At 41.0% G+C, this 10,349-nt stretch overlaps 1 non-coding gene across 1 annotated transcript; it reads left to right on the forward strand.

The window, feature by feature from the left end:
* The first annotated feature begins 7,918 nt into the window (after positions 1–7,918).
* LOC124978567 (small nucleolar RNA U3) lies at positions 7,919–8,129 on the forward strand. Its single transcript, XR_007107537.1, has one exon. It is a non-coding gene; the product is annotated as a small nucleolar RNA U3 (small nucleolar RNA).
* The last annotated feature ends 2,220 nt before the right edge of the window (positions 8,130–10,349 follow it).

Raw genomic sequence — 10,349 nt, forward strand, 5'->3', positions numbered from 1 at the left:
TTACTTTGTAAGCTTGAGAATACATTTTGTCATCAAAAAAAGGAATTTTCATGAAATATTCCAGAAAGTATTTTTTATCAGATCTGCATGGTCATTGGATCTGTGTAATAAAACAAGGAAATGATGAGAAGAAAATAAATATGATTCAAAGTCTTCAAGCTATAAGACCAGCTTCCAAGAGCCAGTGATGTTCTCCTAAAGTATCTGGGGCATTAAAGAACACTTATCATCCAATCAGATGGCTGCATATGTTTTACTAATGTGTTTTGCTCTAAGCATTCTTTGGTATCCTAATTCCACCAGTCCAGACCTAGAATATGAATTAACACAAACTTTTAAAGATGTTTGATTTTCAAGATCCAATTATCAATGTGTATGAACTCTATGCTGTCTGTTATGATAAATGCATTTCTGCAGAGATAACAATCCCACCACAAGAATGATATTACTTTGGTCTTGGGATGCACTGGGGACCCTTCTCTACCCCTGGATCCAAACACACCAACCCTGTTGGAGATGGAAGCCTGAAGCAGGACTGAAGAAATCCTTGTTGGAATTAAAATCTCAGTTTAAAGCTAGTTCCAAAGTGAGGTTTCAAAATAATGTAAGACATTTCCAAGAATTTGTGGAACAAAACATTTCAGAGCACTCTACCTATACAACTATGGATCTGATTTAATTAAACAAGGATTTAGAACCATAAAGAACACCAATTGTGTTAAGGGTAAAATAAGATAACAATTTTGGAGACATTTCCATTACATTTTTAAGGTAGAAAGCATTTTTAGGCTTTGTAATAGAAATAAGTAGAATTTTCAGTGATCTCAGCAATTCAATTTTTGTTACAGTTTACTGTAACAAACTTTACCTTTACTGTGGCAAACTTTCTAGATTCTAGAGTTGCTATGACTTTTTACAGACAGGAATAATGTTCAAAATGAAAAAAGCATGTATCTCGCTCTGTATTTCCGTGATGTGAAGTTCACCCTATATAAAGGGTGAACTTTCCTTGCCTTTAAGGCAGATGCTATCACAAGAATAGATTCACAGGGTAGGTACTCTTCAACTCTAGGATTCTGTTTCTCTTTTAGCTCTCTGCAGGACTTTATAAAGGCTGACATTCTGAAAATGTATCTTGATGTTTGAAATACAAAAGAACCAGGATTTAAAACTTTAGAAAGTGTAAAATTGAAGAATCTCTTCTATCAAAGTGATAAAAGGAGACTTTTGGAACAATATGGAGTTCAAGAAAGATTGTGGTTTATAATGTAGATTCTCTGTTAATAGAGGAAATTCTGATTTATAAGTGTAGGCTTATATTGCACTTTCTTCAACCAAGTAGACCACATTGACTTCCTTATGATTCTGCAATAGCTAAATCAGATTTTTTAAAAATGTTATGAATTATGAATAAAATTTCTTAGCCAAAGTCTGGGTTACCTATCGTTTTCCATGTGGGGATATATTTACCTTCCAGAGCATTTTCTTTCTAAAATTCCCTTAGTATTAATTCACAGACCTCAACAAGACTTGCCAAGATGAATTTTGGCAGGTTTTCATTCTCAAAAATATCTGGTATAGAGATTAAAAAGAGAAGTACTAGCTTAGGAGATATTGACAATATGTTCAATTTGTTCATATGAATATTAACTCTGCAGATCTTTGCTTACATGCCTTTTGACCTGAACCTAAGAAGAAGGGAGATTTTTCAAAACACTAGTATAATTGTCTTTAACTTATTTCTACAATTTCTACTTCATAGTATTTTTATTATAATGGTTCAAGAAAATAAAATGTTTATCCATGATTACCAACTGTGGAGTGCACAGTGAAGGAAATTAATTGCCATGAGTGATGCCATTTTGTTTTATGGTTCCATCTTGCACTTGTGAATGTTTTTCTAATGATAGCTTTTGTGAGAAAATAGGGTGAAGGGAGGTTCAAAATAACATGTTGCACACCACAGACTATTATCTCACTTCTGCAAGCAGATCATTTCCAAGAAAATCGTGACACCATCGAGAAGGGGAAATTGGGCATAAACAAGAGAAAAATATCTCATATTTTTATAGTCTAAGTTCCTGCTTGCTAACATGTAATACTGATAACTATCATAATAAAAGTAGGAGTCGTCCAGGTGCTTGTAAGCTCAGCTCACTCATGGTTTAAACTAAAAAAAAAATAAATAAAACTGGAAACCAGAAAAGGGAGCAACTCTACTAGAAAAGGAGTCAATCAAAGGGGAAATTATTTCAAATTAAGCACCAGAAATAAATCAAAATGGCAAGGAATAAAAATAATTTCTCAATAATAATATTGAATGTGAATAACCCAAACTATCAATCAAAAGACACAGATTTGTAGATTGGAATAAAAAGTAGAATCAATAATATGCTGTCTCCATGAGACTCACTCATAGGCAAAGATATCCACAGATTAAAGGCAAAAGAATGGGAAAAAACATCATTCCCATGGATCTCATCTATACTCATCTATACACATCTCATAAAGTGGACTTGAAGCCAAAGTTAACCAGAAGGGACAAAGGACATTTCTTACTGCTTAAGGGACTTATACACCAACAAGACATAACAATCATAAATATTCATACCCCAAACAATGCAGCATCTATATACATCAAACAAACTCTTCTCAGTTTCAACAATCAAATAGACCACAACATAATAATACTGGGTAACTTTCATACACCTCTCTCACCAATGGTAAGATCCTCCAAACAAAAACTAAATAAAGAAGCTATAGACTTAAAAATACAATTAATAATTTAGATTTAACTAACATGGACAGAATATTTCATCCATCAATAAATAAATGCACTTTTTTCTAAGCAGCACGTGGATCCTTCTCTAAAATAGACCATATCTTAAACCACAAAACAACTCTCAGCAAATACAAAAAATAGAGATTATCCCTTGCATTCTATCAGATCCTAATGGAATGAAATTAGAAATCAACAATAAAATAGAAGCTACTCTAACACCTGCAGACTAAATAGCATGCTACTGAGTGAACAATGGATAGCAGAAGAAATCAGGAATGAAAATAAAAAGCACTTAGAGTTAAGTGAGAAAACTGATACAAAATATCAAAATCTCTGGGACAGGAGGAAGGCAGTGGTAAGAGGAAAGTTCATTGCCTTGAGCTCATTCAGTAAAAGAAAAGAAAGTCAACAAATACGTAACTCAACATTGCATCTCAAAGCCCTAGAAAAAGAAAAAATCAACACCAAATGCACTAAAAGACAGGAAATAATTAAAATTAGAGCTAAAACCAATGAAATTGAAACAACAAAAAACAATTTAAAAAATCAATGAAACAAAAAGTTGGTTCTTTGAAGAAATTAATCGTATTGATAAATACCTAACAAAGGTAATAAAGAAAAAGGCAGAAAGTCAAATTACTAAAATTCATGATGAAAAAGGAAATATCACAATAGACACTATTGGAATGCAAATGATAATCAAAAACTATTTATACTTTATTTATTTGAGAATTTATAATCTAAAAAAATAGAAAATCTTGAATATATTTACAAATTTCTAGAGACAATTAATCTATCCAAATTGAATCAGAAGAACATAAAATAGTAAACAAATCAATTTCAAGCAATGAAATTGAAGACACTATCAAAGGCCTACCAACAAATAAAAGCCCAGGACACATGGATTCTCAGCAGAGTTATACTAGACCTTCAAAGAAGAACTAACACCAACACTCCTCAATTTATTCCATGAAATGGAAAATGAGGGAACCCTTCCAAACTCATTCTATAAAGCTTGTATCACCTGATAACAAAACCAGACAAAGACATATCAAGGAAAAAACACTCAGACCAATATCCCTAATGAACATAGGTGTGAAAATTCTCAATAAAATGCTGGCAAATCACATAATAAACATATTGAAATGATAGTGCACCGTGATCAAGTGGGTTCATCCCAAGGATGCAAGTTTGTTTCAACACAGGGAAATCAATAAATGTATTCATCATATCAATAAATATAAAGACAAGAATCACCTGATTATCTCAATGGATGGCACCATGACTAGAAGGGATGTTGGGGCTTCTGGAGTTTGCTCATGTTCTCTTTCTTAGGCTGGAAGCTGATAAAACAGATGTGTACATTTTATGAAAAATGATTAAAGTATGTTCAAATGATTTGTTCACTTGTATGTATATTTGTGACTAAAATATTATTATATTAATACTGTAAAATACATAAAATTATAAAATGTAACAATACATAAACAAAATATTATAAAATATTTAAACATATACTATAAAAATGAGAATGAAGTTTAACAAAATTTGTTCATCTATGGTCATTTAATTTGTTCACTCTTGTGTACTTGAATGAAATTTTCATTCCATAAAAATATGATTATTATTAATAAGAGGTCTGAGAAAGATCAGAGATAGGGATGTGAAAACCTGTGGTCAACAGGAACCAGACCACAGTGGCTACTGGGCTATGAAAGCTTTTCCTCTCCTTACACCATGTCTGTGGAGGGCAGCAGGGAGGATGTGTCATGCAAAGGAACTAGAGGTGACTCACAGGAGAAAAGGGGGACCTATTCAGATGAACCATGGTCATGCCTGTGACTCACACAAATGTCGTTTGAGGAAAGCTGTCAAAGTTCCAAGGCCCCTGGAAACCAGGAGTGTATCAGTCAACTTTCACTTACTGTGACAAGTTTCCCCAGATCATCAACTTCCAAAGAGACAAAGTTTATTTGTGTTCAGTTTTCACTGGTTTCAGTCCATGGTCAGTTGCCCAGTGACTCTTGGGCCTGTGGCCAAGAAGGCACCATGGTGGGGAGGAGGAGAAGAGGTAGTCATTCCCTTCATGACCAGGAACAATGAGAGGAAGACAAGGGGCTGGGTCCCAGTGTCCCCTCCAAGGACGGGTCCTCATGAAAGGACGAGCTCCCACCAGGCCCCACCTCTTCAAGTTTCCACCCCTCCCCTAGTGTGCCAGTCCTGGGACTCAGCCTCTAGCACGTGGGCACTGGGAACAAAGTGTAGCTGGGAGCTTGGGGTGGGGGAGGGATGACACTGTCTACATGTCGATTGTGGTTGGGAAGCTCCTAAAATGAGCATGTTCATCAAAATGCACAGAACTCTACACCAAAAACAGTAAATTTCACCTCATGCAAATTGTACCTTAAAACTAGGAAGGGCAATGCAGTGGCCCCTTCCTGCACAGCTGGCTACACAGGAGGCTGAGGTGGGAGCATTAGTGAGCACGTTAATTCAAGACCAACCTGGACAGAATAGTGGGATTCTGTCTCAAAGAAATTTTTTAGAGTTGGGCACGGTGCTGCAAGCCTCTAATTCCAGCAGCTCCAGAGGCAGGAGGATGGCAGGTTCAACACCAGCCTCAGCATCATAGCAATGCTGTAAGTAACCTAGTGAGAACCTGGCTCAAAATAAAAAACAGAAAAGTACTGGGGTATGGCACAGTGGTAAGAGCCATTGACTTCAATCACTTATAAATATGCACACACACACACATGCAAACAGAAAAATAGAAAAAGCAAAGTGAACCACACACGAAAACCAAAAGTGGAGGCTTTTGAAATGAAAAGCTATTGAAAAGTTATTTACATAAAAATATAAAAATGAAAAACAATTCTTTGTCCAGGTTTAACACAGAGTCCTACCAAACTGCCTAGACAGGCCGTGAACTCTCCATCCTCCTTCCCCAAGGAGCTGGGATTAGCAATAGCACCACCTGACCCAACCAGGCAGGTGGAGCAGTACTGGGCAGGGCCACTGCAAAGGCTGCCATGGCCCGGGGAGGAGTAAAAGCAGAGGGACGTCTGAGGAGACTGCAATAGCGCCTGAAGTGCTGGTGGCCCTCTCCATGGTGGGCTGAGGTGACGCTGCCCATACATCCCCTGCCCCTCCCCAGGCACCCACATCCTTGGATGAAAAACTGGAATCCCAGGAGCTGGGTGTGTTCCCCAAGCTGTTTTGTGTCTCAGTCTCCTGGGATGAACGTGAGGACACAAGTGTCACCCTTGACTTGTCTGTCTCTTTGGCCTTTCTCACTCTATCACTCCCAAAGACCCTAGGTCTCCTTCTATCTCCTGCTCTGTCTTCTCTCTCTTCCCACTCCCTCCCCATCTTTACTTCTTTCTCTCCCAGGGAGAGTTCCCTATCCACCCTATAAGGGTCACTCATCCTCTCTGGCCTTTCCCCTCCACACTCTGCCCAGTCCTTGGCCTTATACACAGCTATGTGTTCCCACGATCATTTTCCCTACAGGATCTATCCCTCTCTGCTGTACCCAAGATTCAAGATTCTTTCCATGACAAGATGTGTCCTGTTCTAGGGTGGATATGCCCCAGAATGGACCGGTTGTCTTGGGGATTCCAACCGCATCCACTCCCATCCCCATCCCAGAGGCCTAGACAGACACTGGGGTACTTTTACAAAAGTTTATTTTCTCTTAATGGGCTGGTGCAGAAGTACTGGGATTGTTTAGAGGGGGACTGAGCTGCTTCGTGGGTTGGGCCAGCAACAGTGCACTAGCCAGCTGCAGCAACGAGAGCAGCAGGTCCCCAGTGGGGTCCTCCAGCTGTAGGGCATGGCCTCTGCTGTTGACTTCTACACTGGGGTGAAAGGTGTGGCAGTAGGCAGGCCACTAATGCACTGATCTGCAGGAAGGACCGAATGTGTCACAGCTCTGGGATCACATCTTTTATGTGGGACCTGCCCATATGCCCACCCCAAGTGCGTACCTTCCTTAGGGCACAGGCTGGGGGCACCACACCAAGCCCCACTCTCACAGACTCAGAACTCACTGGTAGGGCAAAGTCAGAAACTTTTCCAAGCAGTGCAGTGACAGGACCCCATAGGCACAGTAGAAGCATACTCATCCATTCTCCTGATCCAGTCTCAAGCCCAGTTACTGGAAAACCCTCTCTCATTTTTCTGTATCCCCTGTCTGGATAGGGTCAATGTCCAAGAGCTTTTTCTGTCCCTCCCACTTTGCCCAGCAACTTGGTCCACTCTGAGCCACTCTAGTGACCCTGCACCCAGCCATGGCTCCTTCACTCAGGTCTCTCCCCTTAAGACTGACTTCTCCCAAGGATTCTCTCTTCCCTAACCCCAGGAAATACTCTCTTTTCTACCATTTTGAAACCCAAATGCCCAACATTCATCCTTCAGCCCAGACTAGCAGAACGAAACTCCTGTTAACAAGGTCAAAAACTTGTCAGGTTTGCTGGACATGACTAGGTCCTCACTGTCCATACTCCCCAAGCAGCATTCAGCATAGTTGCCCTGGTCCATTTTGTTGCCTCCAGTGAAACTACCCTTACTTGATTTTTCTTCCCCAACACTGGGCAATTCTTTGTGGTGTCCTTTTCAACCACCTCCGTCTAAAAGTTGGAGCATCCAGGAATGAGTCCTCCATCTCTTCACTCTTCCTCTTTGAGGTAATTTTATACACTTCCTATAAGCTAATGGTTCCCAAATCCTTATCTCCATCCTAGGCCTCTCCCCCTAGTGCCAGACTTGCTGTCACTCAACTGCCCAGCGACACCTCCCTGTGGGTATCCAATGGGCCTCTGAGACTTAACATGGCAAACTGGGCTCTGGATCTTCTGCTGCCCCTGCATCGCCCAGGCTTCCCCAGCTCTGCCAGCACACCACCATCCCACCAGCTGCTCCTCCACAACCTGACACTCAGCCCACTCACCCTGCTCCTTCTCTTCCCTCAGCCTTGGCAGTCCTACCTGTCACCTGCATCTCTACTCTGTCTGCTTCCTGCCCCTCCTGCTCTGGGGTCCCAGAACCTGCCATTTCCCAGAAGTCTCTGTTCCCCTCACCCCTGCCCAGGATCCACTTGATGGGCTTGTATGGCTGCTATATAGAGGAACCTGCCCTAAGACGACACCATCAGGGATCATTTCTAGAACTCATTTCTGGAGAAGTAACTCTGACCTTGTAGAGTACCAGAAACCATGAAAAAGAGATCCAGAGTTCCCTCCTGAGGGTGAGACCAGCTCTTGGTGTTGATTTACTGCAACTGTGTTTTTGACATTGTTCTTTTCTTCTCTCCCTCCTTTGGAAGAGCAAGATGGGGGAATGTATCTGACAGAAGAAAGAAAGAAAGAAAGAAAGAAAGAAAGAAAGAAAGAAAGAAAGAAAGAAAGAAAGAAAGAAAGAAAGAAAGAAAGAAAGAAAGAAAGAAAGAAAGAAAGAAAGAAAGAAAGAAAGAAAGAAAGAAAGAAAGAAAGAAAGAAAGAAAGAAAGAGAAAGAAGGAAGGAAAGAAAGAGAGAGAAAGAAAGAGAGAAAGAGAGAGAGAAAGAAAGAAAAAGAAAGAAAGAAAAAGAGAGAGAAAGAAAGAAAGAAAGAAAAGGAAGGAAGGAAGGAAGGAAGGAAGGAAGGGAGGAAGGGAGGAAGGGAGGGAGAGAGAGAAAGAAAGAGGAAAGGAAAGGAAAGGGAAGGGAAGGGAAGGGAAGAGAAGGGAAGGGGAAGGGAAGGAAAAGAGGAGCATGTCCTAATTGGACTACCTAGAGCACCTCTACTCCACACTATGATTTTCTAATTTGGATCTATATTAATCTACCACATGTCACCTACTACAACTTGCAGTTCAGTGTGTGTAGGGGTGTGTGTGTGTGTGTGTTTCTCCTTGTAAAATGAAAGCCTCAAGGAAGAAATGTCTCCATTTCTCATGTTTAGTACTGTGGTCCTCTCCTAGGAGAGTGTTTGAACATGCGGGGAGGTGTTGAATGCATTAAGGCAAGATGGAAAGGAGGAACGGAAGCCCTGGGAACCACTCTAGACTCACCAGGGAGTAACTGTGTGACCTAGGGCAAGTCACACTTATTTCCATGGTTACTTGTTGGATGTACTAATCCCTCTTCCTAACTCACTGACATCTTAAAAGAATCATACTATGTTGCTATAAGAGGTTAAAGTTTTTTAGGATGTTTTTCCAACTAAATGTTGCAAATCTCCAGATTAAACCCCAAGACTCTTAAATTTCTTTAAAGGACTCCCCTACATGTAGACCAGGTTATCTAAAAACAGGTAACAGTTCATTCATTTAAGCAGATCAACTGCCCCTCCTGACCCCTCCTGTGTCTTTCTCTCCTCTCTTGTGCAGCTTCTAGTGGCCCTGCCAGTGTCCCAGGGCCTGGTCCTTATTCTCAATGGACTCTGCTTCTAGCAGTAACACAGATTTCTATCCTTCCCCCAATTTCCATTTGTCTTACCTGAGGACTCTGCACCATGAAGACACAGGAATGGTCTGTAACTGCGAAGAAGTAAACAAAGGGACCAAAACTGTAGGAGCCCAAGAGGGCACCTTGTGTGGGATGGAAACCTTTGAGGAACATTCTGGTCCTGGGTTGGATGACTATGGAACTGAAGTGGATCCACCTCATGACTAAGTGAAGAGTCAGGGGCCCTGGTGCTACTTGTCATCCTGCTGAGGCAGGAGGACTGCACCTTCCAGGCCAATCTTGACAACTTAGAAATCCCCAGTCTCAATGAATCTGCCCTGGGGATTTCACTCAATGGTAGAGCCTGTGCTCATCATGCTGAATCATTGGGTTTGATTCATGCCACCACAAGAAGAGAATAAAAATGTAAAACTAACTGCTTGCTTCTTTTTGGGGGGTGGAGATGGGGTACTGATCGTTGCACCAGGGATGCTTAAACCTTGAGTAACAACCCAAGCCCTTCCTGTTTATTCCTCATTTTGAGACTAAGTTGCTTAGGGCTCACTAAATTGTTGGGGCTAGCCTTGAATTTGCATTACTCCTGACTCTGCCTCCCAGGTCACTGGGGAGTACAGACATCTGCCACTATACCTTACCACTATACTGGGGGTTGAACTTAGGGACACTTAAACACTAAGCCACATCACCAGCCCTTTTTGTATTTTATTTAGACATAGGATCTTGGTAAGTTGCTTAGGGCCTCACAAAGATGCTGAGACTGGCTTTGAACTCCTGATCCTCTTGCCTCAGTCTCCTGAGCCACTGGGATTACAGGCATGCACCACTGATACCAGCTCCTTTTTGATGTCTCGATGTACATATCATCACTCTGCAACACTGTCTATTCTATGACTCTGAGGTCATCCTCAGGAAGAAGTCTATACTGATTGTTCCTTTAAATATTAAACATGTCCCTCCCTTAATCTCCACAACATTTACTACTCTACCAAAGTTGCTTTCTCTTTTGGGAGACTGTTCTGAGGATCAAGCAAAGAACCCTGCACATGCTCAGCACCTGCTCAACCACTGAACCACACCCCAGCTCCTCTAACAGAAGACATCATTACCACTAAAATGTACTATG

The sequence above is a fragment of the Sciurus carolinensis genome, chromosome 2, assembly GCF_902686445.1.
Source record: "Sciurus carolinensis chromosome 2, mSciCar1.2, whole genome shotgun sequence".
Taxonomy (NCBI): domain Eukaryota; kingdom Metazoa; phylum Chordata; class Mammalia; order Rodentia; family Sciuridae; genus Sciurus; species Sciurus carolinensis.